The following is a 23,053-nucleotide window of genomic DNA, read 5'->3' on the forward strand; positions in this document are numbered from 1 at the left end:
CGCCTGGGCTCAACGACCTCAGCCCCCACCTGGCTAGGGGACCCCGGGGGCAGGGGCCGGCGGCTGCGCCCAGCAGCCCGGGGACCACGTGCTCCACTTGACGGCTTCACCCCCAAGCGCCGGGCCCCGCGCCGCGGGCAGGGGAACCGCGGGGTCTGTGCGCACCAAGGTGTGCGTGCAGAGGGGTGTATGGGGGTGCAAAGGTGTATGGGGGTGTATAGGGGCTGTGCATGGTGTGTGTGCAAAGGGGTGTGGGCGCAAAGGGGTGCATGGGTGTGTGTGGATAAGCCAGCCCGCCGGGTTTGTTCTCAGAGACTGTTTGGGGCTGGAAGCGCCCTGGGACGATCATGGTGTCCAGCCCCCTGCACCAGGCAGGAAAGGGGCCGGTGTGCTACATGCAGCAGGGCCAGAGCCTGCCCCTCTTCCCTTCTCCCTCAGAGCCCGCGTGTGCGTGTGTGAGAGAGGGCCGGGCTTCGCTGCTGCTGCCGCCTCGGGGTGTTGGGACCCCGGTGGCTCGGCTCTGGCCGGGCACGTCTGGCCGCCTTTCGGGGCTGCTCAGGCCTAGTGCGCGCAGCCCCGGCCCGTAGTGACCTAGTGTGAGGGGGGAGGGAGGGACGCCAAACCATGAAGCCAGATGGCCGAGCAGCCAAAACAAAACACACAGACAAAAAAATCAACAACTCTCTTTTTATTTTGTGCTTGGGGGGGGGGGGGGGGAGCGCCGTTCTTTGCTGCTCAGTCCAGGGCTCCTCCTGGCTGGGGCTGGAGCTGGAGGGAGCCCTGTCCCCACCGGCACACCCCCTAGGATAACTCCACCAATGTGTGCGTTATGGGGGGTCATTCCCTACTACTGAGTCTAGGACTTGTCTGTGGGTGGAGCTGGAGGGCGAGCCCTGTCCCCACAGGAAGAGCCCCCCTCCCCCACATAACTCCGCAGGGAGAGTTTGGGCTTGTCAAGGTGTGTGTGTGTGTAGGGAGGACACGCACACAAGGCGCAAAGCCGCTGGCCCACGTGCGCCGCCTGGGCGTGCGTGTGCCCGCCCGCGGGCGCGCGTGTGCAAGCGCCGCCCAGCAGGCTCGTCCTTCGAAACTTTTTGCAGAGCCGCTTCGGCCTCTCTTCCCCCATCCCGGGGCTGTTTCCCAGGAGGCTGCAGGGCCCGGGGCTCCCTCGGCCCCAGGCGGGGGGAGGCTCCCTCCCGAGGGCGCGGGCGAGCCCCTTCCAGTCGTGTGACGCGCGCGCGTGCACACTCGCACACTTACCCACGCGCCGATCCTCCGCGTCCCACCTCGGGAGGACGCAGTCAAAGCCCTGGAGAAAAAGGATTTGCGTTTTGCTTTTAAACCAGTCTGACACCGATTGTCTTAATTGCTCCCCTCGCCCACCCGGGCAGACACCCGTCTCTCCCCGAACGGGGGAAGAGGGGCGAGGCGCTGCCTCCGCTCTTGTTCTCTGCGGGCAGGTCTACAGATCCCCGCCTGCGCCTGCGGGAGGGCGCTGAAAGCAGAGCCGGGCGGGCGCCTCCACCGAGGGACGACCGCCTGGTGCTTCCCGGCGTGGGCGCGGGGGTCCTCCCGCGGGGTCAACGGGCACCCCCGAGGGGGCGATGCCGTCGCCTTACCTTTGAGCTTCTGCTTCCCGGAGAGGGGTGGGAGGGCTCCTGTGTGTGCAGGGGGGGAGGGGTGGAATCCGATGCAAGCCGGGGTGTTTGTGTGTGTGCTGGGAGGAATCTTGTGCCAGGGTTATGTGTGTAATCCTATGCGGGGGGGGGGGGGGGGTAGGAATCCTGTGCAAGGGTTGTGTGTATGTGTGCGCGTGTGCTTGGAGCACTTCCAGTGCAAGGGAAACTCAGCGAGGAGGCTTCCCCATTCAGTCTGCTCAGTCCCCGGAAGGGAGCTGGGAAGCGCCGAGCAGAGCCTGTCCTCCCCGCCGCCCGCCCGACCCCGAGCACGGGGAGGCGGAGGTGCTGCCGGCATCCCGGCACCCACCCGCCGGCTCCTTGTCCCAGCAGGCAGCCACAGGTGACTTCGGGTGCAAACGTGACACCGCCTTTCCCCATCCCGCTCTGCCATCCCGAGCTGTGTCTCCCCCCCAACACACACACACACACACACACACTCGACCTGGTGGTTCTGCTGCCTGATGGGGATATAGATGTATATGTATACACACGCACCCCTACTGCTCTGGCTGCTTGTTTTGGGGCTAGCGTGGAGCCCTGGGAGCGCCGCGCTTGCTGGGTTCATCATAGCCTCGCGGAGCCGTTTCAGCAAGCGCAGAGGCTGCGGGCAAAGCCGGCTGCGCGGAGGGACGGTGTCAGGGACTGAACCCCCCCCAGCAAGCAGAGCAGCCAAGCTAGTGCACGGGGGAGAGCTGCCGTGCTGTTTGCATTGCCGAGGTACTTGCTGGAAGGTAGTTCATAAACTCTGAACACACAGCTTTGCATTTTATGTAGCGGACTTGGGGGGGGGGGCGCGTCCTGGTCCTTTTAATGGGTGAAATAACTAAATGCCTGTGTGGCAGCTGCTTCTAAAGCCAAAACTAACTCTTTGGAAGAAGAGGGGGAAGAGTGAAAGGCAAAAGAAAGACTTCATTTTTTTTCCTTTGGTGCCATTTTGGATGTCATCTGTTTCCTTGGTGACTGTGCTCAGCCCCCAAAGCCCCTGGGCTCCTGGATTGTTAGAAAAAAGCATGCTATTTCTGCACAGTCATTTATCACTGTCACCGCATAATGATTCCCCTTGCAGCTCCTTATTGATGTTTGTAATTGCATTATCTCATAAAGGGGGGTGGGGTGATCAATGAAACCGAGCCATGCATTCTGGGGTCAGAGGATGCCAAAGTACTGTTTGTCCCTCTCTCTCCCCCTAATACAAGTACTCATTATCTTTAAGCCCGCATGCAAAAAAAAAAAAAAAAAAAAAAAGTCCAAAACAAAAACCCATCTGATCTGGTGCTGACCCTGGAGGGACACCCCAACACTTATAAAAAAACTCGCGGTTTGTGTAACCTTTTGCTGAAATGCTAAATCAAGTACCTGTCTTGCATCTCAACGAAATGAAATGTAGCCACTAATGGTGGGGAGGGCTTTTTCCCCCCCCCTTCCTTTTCTATTTTGCGAGGAGGGGCGGGAGACTGCGTGTACTCTCTGCAAGTGATCAAATCTAAGTTGTGCATAAGTGTCAGTGTCCCTCTTCAAAAGTAACAGCTACCTCCAGCTCCATCTAACGAATAAAACTATAGAGAGAAATCCGCAAAGACCGTATCTGGAAGCATTTACCAGCGTCACTACTTTAAAGAACCAGAGTTAACCCCCAATTTTCTCTCCTGCACTCCAGTTTAATTAATAGGGGCTGCAAATTGGAGTGATCATCACCATCTTCTTGTTAGATCACATCGGTTTAGGTGGGTGACGGCTTCAGGGTTTGATTACTAGAAGAATGTAAAAAGAAAAGAAAAGAAGAGAAAAAAAATCCATTGCACATTTCTGCCCCCGAAATAAACAAGCAACTTCCCAAGCCCCAAATGAAGTTCATTTCCCAATAAAAGGGAGTATTTAAGTAGTTAAGCAGGATAGCACAATAACTGTGTCGAGTTTGGGTAATCTCAGGGAAATCAAGTCATCGTGTTGCTGAGAACTGAAATGAGGGAGGAGGAAACACAAAGGAGAAGGGAGGAAAAAAACAGTGTAATTTTAAACTAAATGCGATATTGGGCTGTGACAGGGATATCTAAACAGTGAAAACTTGATTTGTTTAGCCAGAGGCGGGGAAGGAGACAGATCCAACTCAATGTGCCACGTTTAAGTAAGGGTTTTTGCAAAACCAGCCTATTCTCTGTATTTGTCTTTTTATTTTAATTTGGGGAAGTGGAGATGGTCAACCTAACGTTGATCACATCATACACGGAGAAAAAGAGTCACTCTATTAAAAAGAAAATGTGACCAGACAAGGATTTTTTTCCCCCTCCTTCGCTATCCCACTACTCCAAAAAAAGATTACCAGTGAAGTAAAGATTAACTCTTTTCCATCCTGAAATGCAAAATTAAGTCCATGTGTTGCACTCTAATGTTAAAAGAATTGTTCTGGGGCTTCTTTCTTAGAGACTATTCAGGTATATTTCTACCCGAGCCCATATATAGACTATTTCATCAGGATCTACATACGGTAAGAAACAAAAATAGTCACTGTGCAATAGCCATTTCAGGGCAGATCTACAACAAGGAAAAAAAGGCAACATCCCTCTCTAACAAATACTCCAACTGATCAAATGAGAGTGTTTAACTGGATTTGCTATCCAGTTACTTCTGTTGGTTTGCTACACCGGTAAGCCTTCAATCCGTGATTTTTGAAGATGTAACAATCCTTTAATAAATGAGTTTGGGGCTAATGTTTGTGCTGCAGTAGTCCAATAAAACCTCTTTTTCAGGCATTTCTCATTTCTTTCCCTGATATTTCCTACAGCAGTGAAAATCAGGGCTACCATGATCATTGTAAAGAAATACCAGTTGTTTCCCTCTGCATGCACATTCAGATTTCAAAGACAACTTCACAAGGAGGAAGGCTTTTAATTCGAAAATAAAATAATCGTGAGCAGCAGGATTCATACCTACACTTCAAACTCAAATGTGAACTAATCAAACTTAACCGTTTCCTGGTTTTGATCTCACCCTTTGCCATCTGATATTATACTTTGCAATTAGACTCTGCAATACTTTAGAAAACATATACATTTAGTGCCATAGCCCACGGTTAAAATAGTGAAAAATTAGTCTCGTTTCCGAAATTATTTATTTATAGAACGAACATGATTAAAACATAAAAAACACACACAAACTGCAGCTGCAACAAAAAAACCCACCAAGATTTACGATTATTAAATCTTTGATTGCCATGTTAATGTTTCTTTTTCTACCTTTCATTTGCATTTTAATCTATCGAATCTTTACAATTTTGCTGCCTCCTAGTCGAGTGATTGATTACACATCTGAAAGAAAAAAATACCAACCTTTGCAGGCGAGCTTCTATTCCCCCCTACCCTCCTCCTCCTCCCCCTTGTGCTGGTTAGATTTCTCAAACCTTCCTCAACAATGTTAATGCAAGCAGGACAAATTAATTATGCTCTTTTAAATGTCAAAGGTATAAATAAAAACGCACCCCCCCCCCCCCCCTCTGTCCCCAAAATGTCAAAGGTATAAATAAAAACGCCCCCCCCCCCCCCGCCTTGTCCCAAATGTGAATATTTTTCCACCCCGCTTGTTTTAAAAGCAAGGCGGAATCATCGCGGTAAAATACAATTAAAAGAAACATACGCGCAGCATCGTGACTGTAAATAAATATTATTGTGCTTGGAATTTTCTTAAAAAAAAAAAGCAGGAGGGAAGGTGAGGAGTTCACCAGCTCAGTAATGGGTTTTAGTGGCTCGTTTTCAGTGTTTAGCCTGGGATCTGGCGCTGTTTGTCTGTCTAAAAGCAAAAACAAGCCTAGCCCGGGTGGTCATCAGGACAATTTGTTGACAGACCAACAGTAAAGACAAAAGGAAGAGAAAGGCAAGCCCTCCTCTGTTTATTTTTCTTTCCTGATCTAACCTGTCTGCTACCCCTCTCCCGGGGAAGGGTGGCATTTGGTCGGGATCCTTTTGCCGCCGCTGTCTGGGTGCAGCGCGGCGGGGTGGTTATTTGAAGAGGGGGTGATTCAGGACTGTCCCTGGGCTGGCTGCTCCTTGGGATGCTGAGATCTGGGCAGCCAGGCTTTGGTCATTGCATCCCCTAACAGCCGGGAGGAGGAGGGGGCTTAGCAGCAGGAGGGAGAGCCCCTGGCACCGCACCCAGCCCTCCCGGGTGCAGAGGGGCTCGCCAGGGTGCCCAGCCGGAGCGATCCCCGCCGGGTCTCGGCGGCATCCCCCGGGAGCCGGGTGCTCCGCCGCTTCCCCAGCGGCTAATCCCCCTATGGCCAGGCGCCTTCTGCCCATGCACAGCAGAGCCATTGTCTCCGCCAGCCGGGCTGCCCCTCTGCCGTGCTCCCCGCTTCTTGGACACCTTTCTGCTGCTAGAAAGCAGCCCACAGGGAGATCAGGGACCCCGTCGGGAGTTTATTTAATTTGTTTGGACTGCCAAAGCGTCTTGTGACGGTGCCTAGATGTCTTGGGAAAACCCGCGGGCAAGCGATTGATACGGCCCAGGGTGCCCCTGCACCAGGGTTTTCAATGCCGGCTCTCACCTGAAGCTAAAACTTGCTGGGATTTGGGCACTCTCCCCTAGCTCCAGTGCAACCCTCCTAAGAGTGGCTCACGTGGGATGACAAAAGCTTGAAGCCCTGGAAAGTACCGCTGGGGGTCGAGGAGCGGATTCAGGCGGGGAGTGGGGAAATTGGAGGAAAAATGGAAAGTCTAGACAGGAAAACTTATTGTGATCACAAAGTATAAAAATGAGCAGCGCGCTCTGCACCTCGAGGGGTGAAGATAGATCCTTGTAGACAAGGGGGAAGACAAGGCTGGAAAGATTTAAAGGTAAAGAGGTGGCAGATTATTAAGAAAGTAATAGTGAGGTGTCCCATACACTACAGTTTTATTGTGGGGTAGTAACTACTAGATTTATTTATTGCCAAGGCAATATAATAAAGATAATGACCACAAACTCAAGATAAATGCTTACGCCCAGAGCTGGTCAATTCCTTTTTATTTAAGAGAGTGATCCTGAAAGGTGAAAGTCATCTTCTCCCAACCACAAATATCAGTCTTGGTTTCCACCACATTATACACATGACATGCAAATAAATAAATACTTTCTGTTTGGGACGTGCAGGCGGGCAGGATTTATTTCAGGCAGGGAAGGAGGGGGAATACGCTTCCCCCTCCCACACACACAGGAGGGGGGAGGCGCACACATACACACACGGAGGAGGGGGAATACACACACAGAGGAAGAGAAATACACATACGCAGGAGTGGGAGCACACACACACATGCACACACAGAGGAGGGGGAATACACACACACACACACAGCCAGAACGAATGTCTGGAGCAGCTGCTTGGTGTGCTCTGCCCCCACCGTTGCTTTCACAATAGCAAGAGCATTCGCAGATGAGAGCATTAAGGTGTCAGGTCTGAACTCCTTGTTTGTTAATAGATAGGAGTGAAGGAAACAATGTGCGAAGCTTTCCACCAGGCAAGCTGTTTGCTGGAGAAGGGATGGAGCAAGTGGTGCAAGTGCCCTAAAGAAGGACTTTTCATTTCTGCCCCTGAGAGCAGGGATGGGCATTTCCCACCCTTCTTTTTTGGCTCACTAAAGGCAGTCCTTTCTTAGCCACATCCCCTCAACACCTGGGTTGGGTGGTTGGATAGGAAGTTGTACTTGGGTAGAAGTGGTCAGTGCTACATATTTTTCTCCCTTTTCTACCCCAAGATCTCTCCTAGCCAGATGGAGGAATTAAAGCTGACCTTGGCAGTTGATTGCCAAGGTCAGAGCAGAGTAGGCTGCCTCAGGTGTCAGCATAGGCTCAGCTAGCTCAGCTCCTCTCCACCTGATGTGATCTGATCCAATAATAGTCACTGTGTTAGCCTTTAATGAGGCACCCTGTGAGAGCTTATCGGCCCCCACCTGCTCTTTACGATAATACCAACAGATCCAGAGATGCCAAAATGCAGTCAGCATCCTCTTCCCATTTTCTCTCTTATGTTCAGAGATATAGTGTTTCAAGCTCACAATAACCACTTATATTCTAGGTTTCCTTTGATCCCAGTATGCCCAAGAAAAGCACCTGACAGTAAGGGGGGAAAAAGGACAGGGGGAGGGAGAATAGGATCATACAATTTGGTGGTTTGTGCAAGGAATGAGATTATGAGGTTGAAAAGTGAGAACAATCCTCTCAATCTTCTACAGTATCAGTGTCATTCAGCAGTACGTGTATTTAACCAGAATATCTGTTTCCATAAGGATGTAAGTTATAATTTTCACATCCTTCAGTATTGACTTCTCTAGCTCATATCATGCATATATTTGAAAGTTTGATGCTTTTACTTTTAATGTTGACACAAATTCATTTCACATTTGCCTCTAATAAAAGTAGGATGCACTAAGTTCACTTTCCAACACCCTCTAACAAACACACCTCACAAAATATTGTGCATGGCGCACAAAAAGAAAACAATGACATGCATTCTGCTCCCAGCATGACAGGTTGTCTGTCTCACTTCAAAGGATGATAACCTAATTGTTTCCAGAGTTTAAAAGTAATTAAGCTACATTAGAGAAACTTAAAGAAAAACATTTTTCCTCACTGGATTCTGACCCCGCCCCTTTTTTTTTTAATTCTCAAAGTGGAAGCCCCATCCCTATAAACTATATTTTTAAAAAATCTTACATTTACATAAAATATGTGAAAAATGTAAACAGATTTCCTTTTTGAAAGGGTATGGGTAAAGTGGAGGTAATTATGTATAATTAATGCTGAAGGGAAAATGAACACATAATAGGTTCCAAAGATTAAACCATCTGTAACTATCAGGGGAACTTTTAAAGTTCTCTTTTTTAATCTATTCCTTTAGCTAAGGATTTTTAGATGGAAGGGGGGAAAAAAGACCAAACAAAACCAAATATATTTGTAATAGTTTGCGCTTATATTTGCTTCCTCTGAATATTCTGATGTTGGTAACATTTCTAATTCTACAGTTTTCAATATCATCCAATGTAAAAAAAAATCAATTAATAATTACAACCACTAGATTAATGTTTGTAGCACTTTATTTATTTAGTGCTGGCTTTTCATTTTTGATTACACTACAAGGAAATTATGGTACTAAGAAATACTAAGATAAAGAAGGATAGAACATTACTTACTGCTTTTCCTGGAGTACATTTGTTATAGCTTACTTAATGTATTTCAATGTCAAGTTAATAAGAAAAAAAAAAAGGTGGAGGGAACAAATTTAGTTTAGAATTACACTCACATGGCAGAGGTTGGTTCTTTAATTCAGCTCATTCTCAGTCATACATAGAAGGTTAAACAAAGAAGGAATATAATTGTACCATGTTTTTCCTTATTATCTTGAGTCAATATCTCAAAACTAAAATCCATGCATTTTAATTTTGAAAAATCATTTTAAAGCTAGAACAGTTTGGTAAAATATACTTAAGGTTTTAAGGTTTCTAATACACACAGTGTAAAACAAAAGGCATAGCTTTTGTAAGGGGATAAACATTATACACAGGGCTTTATTCCCACAAACCAAACTCATAAAAGTAAGGTTGATAGAATGGTTCATGTGATGATGGATCAGTCAAATAAATGGAGATGTAAAGGATTAGGTCCTGTGTCATACAAACATGTTGTTGCTGTTAGAGAAGTAATGATTTCATCAAGCTTTGCAGAACTGGACACTTGTGGTGCTATGTTAAGTCTTACATCTACATATTAAAGTAAAATATGTTTTCTCATCTCAGTTATAAACATAACTTGCCATTCTAAAAAAGATGTGGCAGGCTGGACAAAATTTCTCCATCTGTAGACTGCTGTTTACTTCTCCAGTGGTGAAAAAGCCCTGTATGAAACATTTTCACTTTCGTAATCCAAGGCACTTTTATTTCAGGCAAAATTGTCAACAAATTTGAATATATCAGTGAAGGGCAACTTTCTGAAGCATTTTATTTTTACACATATTTACCTTTACAAGGTAAAATGTCCATGCTGTAGGGGGCCTAGGCACCAATGGAAACTCGAAAATTTAAGCCCACATCCTTTCCTGAAAGCAGAGGCCAAACAGCTACATTGTAATCTGGGATTTTCCAGTTTTAGAAAGGCAGAAGGAGCTGTCCCTCCCAAATTTGCCTGGGTTTATAGAGGAGCACTGGACTTGCTAATGCAACTGGTGATTTAGTTATAGGTTTGTAGTAGCTTCTGTGACACTCATTCCCTTGGCTACATGGAGGAGGAACACCAGATGGATCCACAGAGCACCCATCCAGTGGCTTCACCCATGATCCTTCCTTGACTCAGCTCCATGAGGTAGAGACTGGGGTGGGTGTGCATACATACACATTTTATCCCTGAGGGCTACAGTCATTTTAAGTCCAAAAGCGGAAGCAGGGCAAATGTTTTACTCAAGGAACCTATTAACTTTTCTAATGTTATAAAAACCAGTTTTCTACTAAAATTTACAAACAGAACAGCATCTGCTAATCTGAACAAACCCTTTTTTGGCACTGTCCTAGGATGCCTGACTTCAGAATTGTCAGTAACACACACAAACAGGAGAAATCCTTTCCTTGAATTGAGCAGCATCTATACATGCTATAGGTAGTCCAAACTTATCTTTTCCCAAGGTATTACTTTTTTTGGTAACTTTAGCAATAACAAAAATGTAAACCTCAGCCTGGAACTTCTTTCCAAGTTTGCCCAGTCCTTAGATTTCCCTAAAGAGACATTTGTCTTTAACCTCTCAAAGGACCTTAGCTCAAACAACCCTCCCCACTTCTGGTATCTTGGATGTGTTATTAGCTAAGTCTGTCACAATATGTCACTATCTCTTAACAGGATGAAGCAGCAGAAGAGCTTAAGAGCAGTGCTGGGCTCTTACTGAGTACCTCTCTAAAGTTATTGCATTGCTTCTTTTTCTGGTGTTGGCACCCACAGAGCAGAAGTGTGTAGGTGGATTGGGCAGCATGGCACTACCCACTACCTTTAGGCATGGCACAGAAGCAGTGTGGATATGATGTAAGTCTCTCAGGGCCAGAAGACTGAGGCAGAACCTCAGTTGGTTTAAATTATCATCATGCCATCAGCTTCAGTGGGACCTAGACAACTTACCACAGCAAGGAGACTGTTTACAGTTTTTCTTGTCTGAGTGAAGTTCATGAACTTTCAAGTGTTGCTTGAATCAGGAAGATTGGGAACGTACTTCTGGTCTCTTCTTAAGACCCTTGATCAGTCTCATGCGCTGAATTTCTGACCTGGGTACAATTTATTTGATTCTACCTTTCCACTCCTAAATAAAAAGTGTATTACAGCTGAGGGTGTGTGTGTGTGTGTGTGTGTGTGTGTGTGTGCGCTGGGGGGAGGGAGGTCTCCATGGACAATGATAACCTGAGTGGCTTCAGCTACTACAGTACCTCAGCTCTGACTCATATTAATGTGTAACCCTAGCTGTCATCTCCCAGATGTGACATCCTATCAACTGCACTGGCATAATGCAGCCCATTGGCACCCAGACTTCATGCTGTCAGCCATACACACATTCACACAGCCTTTACTGCAGGTAGTGAGGCCACTGCAAACTCCTACCTCCTGTAAACCAGTCTTCACTGATGCTCTGTCACGCCATGCCATGTGCCCTCTTTGGCTATTTATATGCCTGTTGTGTTGTCTGAAACCTAGATTGTATGCTTTCTGGGTCAGGAGCTCTCTTGTGCTAATGGTTTATACAGTGCCTAGAACCATTTTTGAGTCCCCTAGCTGTTAAAACAGTATAAAGCATAAATCTGCAACACCATATAGGGGGAAGATGTCTTCACATGCCTCAGTTTCCATGCATCAGTAGGGCTGTGGCCACCCTTCCTCTGGAACTGTCAGACCTCTTCATTTTTAATTCATAAGAGTACCCCAGATTTAGAGTGCAGATGTGGTCAGCATAGTCTTTATGATGGTTCATTTTTCCCATACTTGTCCATATGCTGCAGTGGGGATGAACATGCTTTTTCATTATTATGTCCATTAACTTTTTTTTGTTTGGTGCATGGGTTTGAGTCACCAGGCCACCTAGTCCCTCAAGCTCCAGGTGAAGGTTTGTAGTTGCTCCTGTCAGGAGCAAGGACAGCTTTGAAACCTCTGCCAGGACTTTCATCCAAAATCCTCAACTTGCTAAAATTATCAGCCTTCAATGCCTTATACCATACAACAGCACCTTCATGCCCAGTATGGTACTTTGTGTCACTGGTCAAGTAAAATAAATCAAAACTGTGTTCAAGAACCCTTTCTGTAATCTGGCTTCCTTCTTTTGAAATGAGCAGGTGAGCTGCATGTCATCTTCTGGTCCCAACTTAAGAAAGGGGGAGACCAAGAACTTATTAGCAACTCAGACCATGCACTTCCATGCAGGAATGACTAAAGCAACTGCAGTTTCTGTTGCTGCTGGGCTGGTTGCCATTCAGTAGCATAACTAGGAGTGGGCGAGAGGGGCACCAGCTCCAGGCGCCAGTTTGAGGAGCGCCAAAATCTCTTCCCCCTCCCACAGTTTGTGCCCCAGCAGCATTGATTTTGTAGCAGCAGTCAACGCATTGACAGAGAGCTGCTGCTCCTGCTTTAAGAGCAAGAGCTCAGGTGAGCAGAGCATGTATTGGCAGCAGTGGTGGCAGCAGCAGCAGGAGCAGGAGGGGGCTGGATAAAACTCCCACTCTTGGATCCTGGCTCCCTGTCCCAGCTCTCCTGCAGGGTTTGTCCAGGGCACAAACCGTGCTTATTACCCTGTTGTTGCCTTTTCTCAGACTATTGCGGGGGTGGGCCTGCAGCTGATTCTGGTGCGCCTGCTACTCCCTCAGAAACTGCGGCAAAGTCTGTAGCTGCTGTTGCTGTCATTCCAGTTTCCAGTTTACAACTTCCTCTATTTTCCTCCTTTGAGCAGAGTGTTTCCAGAAATCCCACTGCTCATACCATTGGGAGGAAAGGGAGGTTTATTTATTTCTTTATTTATTTATTTTTATTTATTATTTTTCGTGAATGGCCACTATGTAGTTATGTCATATCCTTTTCCTGGGAGCAACTGAAATCCAAGCAAAAATGTAAGATATGGTCTAAGTTTTTTCCCCCAGGATAGGCCATCACTGCAGAAAGCACTCTGTTTTATCCACTTGCAACAGCTTCTCTCTTATATTCAGAGTGGAGTTAACAAATTGATCTTGCCAATGGCAGCAGCATAGTTTCATAGTTTCATAGTTTCAGGGTCGGAAGGGACCTAATAGATCTTCTAGCCCGCCCCCCCGCCAGGGCGGGAGAACAACCAAAAAAACAAAAAAACAAAAAAAACAAAAAAACAAAAAAAACCAACAACACACACCCTAAAAACAAAAACGGGACTCAAATGAGTCCAGCCAGGTAAGTATCCAGCCTCTTCTTAAAGATCCCCAGGGTAGGGGCCAGCACCACCTCCCTTGGCAGTTGGTTCCAGCTCCTAGCCGCCCTAACTGTGAAGTATTTTTTCGGATGTCCAGTCTGTACCTCCTCTCCATCAACTTGTGCCCATTACTCCTTGTTATGCCAGCGGGGGCTAGGGGAAACAGCGTCTCCCCCAAACCCTTCTGGTTCCCCCTAGTGAGTTTATAGACGGTCACCAGGTCCCCCCTCAGCCTTCTCTTGTGGAGGCTGAACAGGTTCAGGTCCCGCAGTCTCTCACTGTAGGGTCTGCCCTGTTGTCCCCGGATCATGCGGGTGGCCCTCCTCTGGACCCTCTCCATGTTGTCCACATCCCTCCTGAAATGGGGCGCACAGAACTGGACACAATACTCCAGCTGCGGCCTGACCAGCGTCGCATAGAGGGGGAGGATCACCTCCCTGGCTCTACTCGAGATGCACCTGTGGATGCACGACAAGGTCCGGTTAGCCCTGCCAACCATGACCTCGCATTGTCGGCCCATGTTCATCTTGGAGTCAATAATGACACCAAGATCCCTTTCCGCCTCCGTGCTCTCAAGTAGGGAGTTCCCCATCGTATAAGTGTGCTGCTGGTTCCTACTACCCAAGTGCAGCACCCTGCACTTGTCCGTATTGAAACACATCCTGTTCCTGTTTGCCCACCCCTGTAACCTATCCAGATCCTTCTGCAATCTCTCTCTCCCTGCTAGCGTGCTCACCTCCCCCCAAATTTTGGTGTCATCAGCGAATTTAAACAGGTTGCTTTCCACCCCAACATCAAGATCGCTGATGAAGAAATTGAACAGCGCAGGCCCCAGGACCGAGCCCTGGGGGACTCCACTACCCACCTCCCCCCAAGTCGAGTATGATCCATCCACCACCACCCTCTGAGTGCGACCCTTCAGCCAATCTGCAATCCATCTGACCGTGTAGGCATCTATGCCACAGTCGCCTAGTTTATTAATTAGGATGGGGTGAGAGACGGTGTCAAAGGCCTTGCTGAAGTCCAGAAAGACTACATCCACCGCGACACCTGCATCCATGGCCTTTGTGACCTGATCATAAAAGGCAATCAGGTTGGTCTGACATGATCTCCCCCTAATAAATCCATGCTGATTGCCCCTGAGCATCATTTCTGATGCTGGCCCATCACAAATGTGCTCCTTGATGATCTTCTCAAAGAGCTTCCCCAGGATTGAGGTAAGACTGACGGGCCTATAATTGCCCAGGTCCTCCCTTTTCCCTTTTTTGAAGATGGGGACCACATTAGCTACCTTCCAATCGTCTGGCACCTGGCCCAAGCACCACGATCGCTCGTAGAGCCGTGCCAGGGGCCCTGCAATAACCCCAGCCAGCTCCCTCAGCACCCTGGGGTGGAGAGCATCCGGACCCGCTGACTTGAATGCGTCCAGCCCCTCCAGAAGCTCTCTAACCTGGTCCTCCCCAACCTGAGGTCTGAAGGCGATCCCCTCGCGTCCGGCTTCTATCACAGCAGGGAAGTCCCGTTCCCTGCACAAGAAAACGGAGGTGAAGAATTGGTTAAAGAGATCCGCTTTATCCTCTGACGCAACCACCAGATTGCCCCGCATATCCTGCAGGGGCCCCACATTACCCGGCACCTTCTTCGTCCTCCCAATATATTTGAAAAAGGACTTTTTGTTATCCTTAATCCTGGACGCTAATCCGAGCTCTATATCCGCCTTGGCCTTCCAGAGCATCTCTCTGGAAGATCCCGAAAGCTGACTCAGCAGAAGAACCCTTCTCTCTCACTACAATATATTTTCTGTATTCAGATATAGTTGCATTTCGCTACTTTAACTAAGGCTCTGTAGTAGTAATTAGAGGTGTGCTGAGAAGGCAGTATTGTTATCTGGGCCCAGATTAGTTATAGGCTGAGGTTTGAGAGTTGGTTTGGTGGTGAAGCGGAGCCAAGATTTGCATTTGGATTTGATGTGGTTGAAATCATAAACAATTCTTGTGCAATTTTGGCACGAAAATGGTAGAACTCCCATGAGAAAAATTGTTCTTGTGAGACTGTGTCCACATCCAAACCAGAACAGTTTTCTGTTTTTGGAAGATGAAGTGGAAATGCTGGATTAAGATTCAGAGGTCTTAACCTCAATGTTGTCTCCTAAAATACAAAGTGATATATATTCGTTTCATCATTTAGCTACCTACTTCCAAACATTTGTACAAAAGCTGCAGATAAACCACTGCACACAGCAGCAGAAATGTTTATTAATGGCTATATAACGCTGAAAAGTGTGCTAAGTGCTTCATGGAGAATTTAGAAGGATATATTCTCTGTGCCAAAAGAGTGTAATAATCTACTTTATATATGTACCATAATGAATGAGCTTGAGGTAGGCTTGGGGTTGTGGCAGGACAAAGGATATAGAATGAGGCACATGCAGACTTTGGGAGTTTAGCACTTTTTGTTTGTTTTCCTATTGTTTTCTGCTATATAAAAATAGCAATGTAAGTGCTGGTGAAGAGTGCTCAGAACTTGAGTGCATCACAGAAGGTATCCATGGTTTGTATCCAGTATGATTATGGTAGAAAAGTAAGCTATGAGAGAGTTCTAATTAGTTGTCTCCAGGTTAGCCAGTGGGCATGAGTGGCTAACCTGTGCCCCAGTATATAATCCAGTTGCCTGGGTCACCTTTAATGGTTGGCAAAGTAGGCAGCTGTCTATTCTAGAAAGAAGTTAGCAGTATCCAAAGACAGAGAGAGAGAGAGAGAGAGAGGGAGAGAGCTTCCAACCAAACAAAAGCCCCAAAACTGCAGATAAGAAATATTTATTGTTTTCAAGCCATAATTAATCTCTGGTAAAACTGGAAGCATTGCAATCATTCAGACTTTGCCAAGGGACAACAGCAGTGTTTTGTATTGGTTGGATCCGTTTCTACTTGACTGTTTAGAAGTTCTTAGTTCAGCTTATATTTGCATACATGGGTAGTCCATGAAAAATCTTCTGTGACAATGTAAATCAACATGGGTGACCAATGGCAAAAAATCCTTAATGAAAACAGAAGCCTCTTTTTTTCTTTTCTTTTCTTTCTTTCTTTTTTTTTTTTTTTGGTAGAATTGACTGTTGTGAAACAAAACCTGAAAGAGAAGCCAACGATGTGAAACAAAGTTTAGCACTTTTAAGCTTTCTAAAATCAACTATTTTTCTTCTGGCTAATGCATTCTAGATGTGAATGTTCACTTAACCCAAACTTCAGAGTTTCTACTTATGAAAATAACCTTCCTATTGAAAAAGTGTTTTTTGATAGTTTCCATAGATCTCAAGAAAGAGAAAAAGAGGAAAAGTGATGGAGCTTTATCTGTGGACGTGGATATGTCTTTGACCAATAATATGTTGATGCAGTTGCACAGTTACTGAAAAATTGTCAAGGAATTACAGAGGAGGAACCTGAGCACTGCTGCTCAGAAGGATCTTGCCAGATGGCTGGTAATCTATGATCAACTTTATCTTGTGCTTGTGAATACTGGGTAAGTCCAAAAAATTTGTAAGAATATATTTGTGCTACATGATGATGCTCTCAAACAGTGGGCCTTGATTTAAAGCCATTGAAAGCCAAATTGCAAAGAGAATAGCTAATATGCTGCCCACAAGTTTTTATGCATGAAAGGAAGAAAAGTAAATTCAATCAAGATGCTAGGAAACTGAAATCTTTTTGGAAAAAAAGATTTAAAAGGCTAGTTATGTGTTTGATGTTCACGTTTCTCATTTTGTTTCATACCGGCTTTATAATCAATAAGCAGGATGAATGAATTGAATCTCTTTGCATATTATCGGATGGGAAAGGAAGCTAAGGAGGGGGGCAAAAATACTCCTCAGGTCAAAACAGAGGTACCTAATCATTCTAGGCACCTTAGAGTTTTGTGGCCACCGAAAATGGTTCAATGCAGATGATTTTTTATGAGTTAGGAGCCTAAATTCCACCCAGCTCTTATTTAGACATGTATGAGAATTATTTGGATCTGACCTGCAGTGTTTATCTGAAAGTAGGAAGTTAATGGGAGAGTGTGGCAAAAAGTACTCCTGCCTGACTTGGAACATATGTGAAAGCTGCAATAGCTACCTGCAACTGGTCTTACTGATAGATGACTAAAAAGAGCTATGTGTTGAGGTCTCCCACCATCAACACCACGTGAAGCACAGCACATAATCAATGGGATTTCTGCAACAGATCCACAGTGAAAATGTAAAGTTAGCTGTTTGGCTATAGTAAGCCTCAGGCCTATTATGGGAGAAAATGTCTGGCGCTTTTCCAATATCAAGGGCCTCTGCCACATGTCTTCTAATTAATTTCTGCCACAAACAAACATGTCAACAACACAATTAGATTGTCTTATCTAATCTGTCTGTCCAATGCAGCTGCATTTTTGATACCTGTCCATCAGTATAGAAGCTGCAACCTAAGAGTTTTCAGAAACAGAATGATGAATGATGAAGACCAAACCCGCAGTAGGGGTGCTGACATTTCAATGGATCCTGCACACGGCCTGTTCCTCAGCCTGTATGCACAGGCCACTCTCATGATGCCTACTAAAGGGACCAGCAAATTTGGGAAATACAGGAGGAACTGTTGCTAAAGATCTGGAGGAAAAAAAACCTGGTCATCCCACGAACTAAAGGTGTGTCCTGAGTATTCTCTAGGAGAGTGCACACATTTACAACATGGGGAAACCCTGTGAGCATTTGCCCCTCTCCCAAGGAACGCTTGCCCTCCCACGCTGCCAGTAATTCCCCACAAGGTACCTAGTCTATGTCTATAAGGTATCAAGCAAGCTATTTCTAGATGGGCCCCTTCAAGCATATACAGGTTTGACTCTTACAATTAATATTACTACAACAGAATTTTAAAGGATTTTTAAAAATCCCATTGTACTGTCATATCTCTACCCTCAAAAAACTCCCAGAACAAACAGGTGGCTAGTGAAGCCAGGAACAGTGAAGTTTTTGTACACATTTTATTTACAAGTTGCGTTGCTCTTGGTTTAAAAAGGGGTAATGCCTTAATTGCCAGCGAATGACATACCGCATAAAATAAGGTACACATTGTCATACCCCATTAATAACTTAGCCACCTGTCAGTTTCACAGAAAAAAAGTAAATATTACCAGCGTATGTACTTTAGCAGCAAGGTCATGCTCTGTACATTCATGTCTGTAACTAGAAACAGAGTGAGTCAAAGATAGTGAGTTGATATAGTTGATGTATTTGCTATTGATCTGCTTTTGAAGGTTAGTTTAAGTTAGAATGACTGATTTCCTGGATTTATACATAACTTCATACTGGTGAATATAAAAGCAATGCAAGGATGGTCATTTTCCATCTGGTCCAGTATCTTGTCTCTGGCAGTGACTAGTACCAGGTTCTGCTTCACAGGAAGTAGCATGAAAGTTCTTTGTGGGCAGTTATGAAAAACTGCCTATAGAGGAAGTTTCTTCCTAACCCATATTTATTATCAGTTAGTGTTAGGTTTAGCCTCGAAACACACAGCCCATATAATGTAACCATGGCAGTTCTCACTATCCATATAAATGTCTAATCCTTTCTGGAATCCCAATAAGCTCTTTGACTCAATGATAGCAAAATGTGTTATCATCTGTGTGCAGAAAGCATCAGCTTTCTATAAACACAGACATTTAAGAAATGAATTTGACATTTTTGTTACATTTTAAAAGGATGATACATAATAAACAGGGATGCCATTTAGTAGTTAAAAGTAATCATCATCATCATACCAAGATGCAAGGAAGAACTTTAATACTTTGGAATTGCATCTTGAGGACTGAATTAAATTCTAAAAACAAAATGGTTATAATAAGCAGATTGTACTCCTGCTGCCTCATACCTTTGGAATACTTAAGTGCTTTCTCTGTCATCTTTATAAAGATGGGCTATAAAGTTAAGACATCCTCAAGGACAACTTGAAAAAAATGCAACATCAACATCAACTCATGGGAGACTATCACCCAGGACTGACCCAAATGGAGGAAGAATCTGCTTCAAGGATCTCAGAACTTCGAAAACTTATGGCATCAACAGGAGATGGAAAAGTGGGAGTGGCAGAAACAGCATGTCGCTAACTGAATCAAATATCTGGAGCTACCCATCGCATGTTGAAACACATGCCCAAGTTGTAGCAGAGTCGTTGGGTCTGGATCAGCCTTGTCAGCCATCTTTGGACCTACAGATAGGACAATCATGGAAGACAATTGTCCTCAACTGAGGGATTACTGTAGAAGAAGAGTTACTGAGAAACTGTTGTGTGGTATCACACTGAAGTCAACATTTTAAGAAGTTATCTGTAACTTTGGGTGTCCAGTTTTGGGCAACCTTGCATTATCTTGAGCCTCATTTTTAGAGGCAATGCAATTAAGTCACAATTTTTCAAGCTGAGCATTCAAAAGCAAAGGCCTATTTGTGATAGCCAAGTGACATGATCTAGAGCGCTCAGGACTCAGTGAAAGACTTGATTTCTAATCAAGTATGTGTGTTGGAGAGTGGGCTATAAAGTTAAAAGCAAAGGATACTTCAGCTTGCTGAAACCCTTAAGGGTTTTTTTAAATAAAAGATTCAACGTTTACCTACAATTTACATTTACAGCAGGGATGTCAGTAACTTGGATGTCTGCATATGCCACTGGAGAGCCATGCCCTCTAGCTTGCTGTTTACACACACACATGGTGCATGTACAAGAGATGCTGACTGTTCAGTAGCCAAAAAATACTACATACTAGTGTGTTATAGCCCTGACTGCTAATATGCTACTGCGTAGCATTATTAGTCCACTGTGCTGTAGTATCACCTAACATATGTTTGCTGGTACTACTGCACTGTAACTCCAGATACTGCACATTTATTTAATACTTGCTAATACAAGTACTATATAAATGCGCAGTAATGACTGCACAGTAGTTTCTCATGTAGACATGTCTACTATAAAGCACATTATGCTCTCATTTGTTCTGCTGTAAAATTTGGTATATTTTACTAAAATAAAAGTAGTTTCTCTAGGTTTGGTCAGGTGCAAAAGAGCAGATTTTGATCTATTGTATTTGTACCCCAAGCCATGATAGATCTAAGCACAAGCATAAATCTGAAAAAATAGTTTTAATGAAACTTTTGCGAATCCTTCTGAAAAAAAAGTCGTAATTTTCAAAGTTACTTTTATCTTTTCTTTACAGTCCCCAAATTTCTGTTGTCTCTGCTTCTGTGCTAAGTTTAGATATAAAAATACCCAGTAAAGGGTTGCAACTGAAGATTGATTTTTGTGTTTACAACATTACGTATATATCTATATTAAAAGGAAGGCATGGGATTGACTATATAAAAATGTTAACTGTCTTCCATTCTGTTTAGTCAAAGAAAATTCTATAGGTAACTTTGTACCTAGATGGGGGGCAATATGGTGGCAATGCAAATAAGGTATTTTGCAACAGCTTGAGTCATGTGAGTGTAAGCCTCATTTTGGATTCCAGCTAACAGTTGCTTCAGACTTTTAAACACATGTTTCAGGAGTGGGGGAGGGGGCCCTTTAATTAAAATGGCTCTGAGAGCTGCTCTACTTAAAGCACGTGGAGTGTCCCTGTGTTGAAAACTGGCAGCGGGGTCATTTTAAAACTCATTGAACAAGCTTTAGTTAAAGCAGCCCCCCACCATTTTTCAGCACAGGGACACTGATACACATGATGCTGGAGTCTGTTGGAGCGTGTTAAATAGCAGACTCAATTAATTTATTCTTCTCCAGTGTACTGTAATTACAGTGAGTCGGAGTAGCCTTGCTGCACATGTATAGGCACCCATTCACTTAACTTTCTAATGGGTGCCTGGTCATTTGGGCTGGGGAGTGAAAGGCAGATGGATGTGATGCTAGCCATGCCACTGCTTTGTGTGCCATTAGCTATAGAAACTATTGTGCCTTATAAGAGCACTAGCCTGATGGCCTGCTGTGCTCAGATGGACCTTTGACCTTTTGAGTTTGGTAAGGAAAAGGCCTTTGACAGGGTAGAATAGAGCTATGTGTTTTCCTTCTTGTGCCTCATTTTTTCTTTGCAATCTTGCTGTCCAACTTTTGCCCCTGCATGAAACCCCATTATTAACTGCAGGATTAGATCCTTAGATTTGCTTTTAATTACTGAAATTTGCGTAGAAGTTGTGTTACCTCCTCTTTCTCCAAGATACGAGTTTATGTCCTTCCTCCATTCTCTAGCTTATCGTTTACAGTTCTAATGGAAGCCACCCTTTAAGAGAATAAGGATGCAAATCAGGAATACTTTTAAGTGGCAAGAAACATAAAATGACCTTACGTGTTGATGATATCATTATGTTTTTAATCTACCTGATAGTTTTATTTCGTACAAATATTAGCTAGAATCAGATATCCTTTTTTCTGCTATTACTTGAAGGATTATTTTGAAGTACATAAGTTAGAAAATTATCTAAAGGGACTATTAAATTTACTGGGTTGAACAAATTAGTCCAACTTTGCAAAAATATCTCTATCAAACTTACTAATAGTTGCATTTTCTTTCCAGTTTATCAGCTTAGCTCCTTTTCTGTTGATATAAAAGTTGTATTTGATTAGTAGTTAACATTCCTGAGCACATTTTCTGTGAGGTGGGAGGTGGAGGACCCACTGAAAGACAGATTTAAACCATCAGCTCATTTCACACAGGCCACCACAGAGCCACGAAATGTAATTTTAGATCACTGCCGTCCTACATTGGTTTGAACTCTTGAGCTAGACGCAGAAAACTCTGTTATTGCATATGTGAACCATCCAGCCTTATTAAGAACTGTTTTTCTTGATGTGCAGCTGCAAGAGAACCTATCTGTATTTCTCTGGGTAACTAGGAATACAAATACTTAGGGAATGCTGTGAAGAATTTGGTTAGCTGGTTACCTGCGTGCAAATTTCACATACAGGAAAAGAAAATGCTCTTTGTTGATTTATATAAAGGAAAAGCTCAGGTTTGACATCTGCACTATGCACTTTCAACTTCATTAAGCAAATCTGTTGGTTTGTGTGGGAGAAGAAAAAACTTGCATAGCTTGAAGAGAAATGCTTCCTTGAAATGCTCTTAAAAGACCCATTCTGTTGCCAGTGCCTTTCCATGCTCTTGGGTGACAGCTCTGTTATCAATTTTTTCCTGCTATAACATCAAGGATCTTTGGCTTCTGAGACCAGATGTGTCAGAGATAGTCAGTGTATAAAAGGAGTTGTAAGTGTTTTCAAATTAATATTTCTGACCTGACCATGGGCTCCATTGGCACTTCAATCCTCTGTAACACCACTTGTAACTTGTTTTTATGAAAAACACATACAGGCTTTCTCTGCCATCTTTTCATTGGGGATTTATGCATGCAATTCCCATTACAGTTAATGGGAGATAATGACATAAATCTTCCATACATCACTAGCAGAATAAACACCCTAAATCTTTAGATTTCATGCTGCCGATGAAGGGCCCATTTCTCCTCAGATTTGCACTGGGGATCTGCAGATTTGCACTGCTCTACAAAAGTCTAAAGTACAGAAAATTCATTGTTTGAGGGTCTGGGAACAGCCTCTGAATTGAAGGCCTGGTGATCTTGAGATTATACCTAGGGACCTCAAAGCCCCACACCACACAGGAGGGCATGAACCATTAAGGGCATGGTCCTCATGTGATCCACACTTATTTCAGTGGCCCAACTCCCCCATGGGAAAAGTGTAGCTGGTATTTCAGCCCATAATACGCAGTCCTTATTGCAGCCCCATTCCTTGTCAATTCACTAGAAGGGGTGTGCATGTGGATTTAATCTTCACCCCTTCTTAATCTTGTGCACAAAACTATCATCAGATTTTGCATGGGGACGGGTAAATACACAGCTTGAATTCAACAATCACTGGTACAGATTAAATGTGAATTCC

At 44.6% G+C, this 23,053-nt stretch overlaps 1 long non-coding RNA gene across 1 annotated transcript in view; it reads left to right on the plus strand.

The window, feature by feature from the left end:
- Window positions 1-23,053, plus strand: part of LOC112549916 — a 35,872-nt gene that overhangs the window by 446 nt on the left and 12,373 nt on the right. The window contains exon 2 of the long non-coding RNA XR_003093539.1: window positions 16,397-16,616. This is a non-coding gene — a long non-coding RNA (uncharacterized LOC112549916). The remainder of the gene's footprint in view (window positions 1-16,396; window positions 16,617-23,053) is intronic.

This window comes from Alligator sinensis, unplaced genomic scaffold (genome assembly GCF_000455745.1).
Source record: "Alligator sinensis unplaced genomic scaffold, ASM45574v1 scaffold939_1, whole genome shotgun sequence".
Classification (NCBI taxonomy): domain Eukaryota; kingdom Metazoa; phylum Chordata; order Crocodylia; family Alligatoridae; genus Alligator; species Alligator sinensis.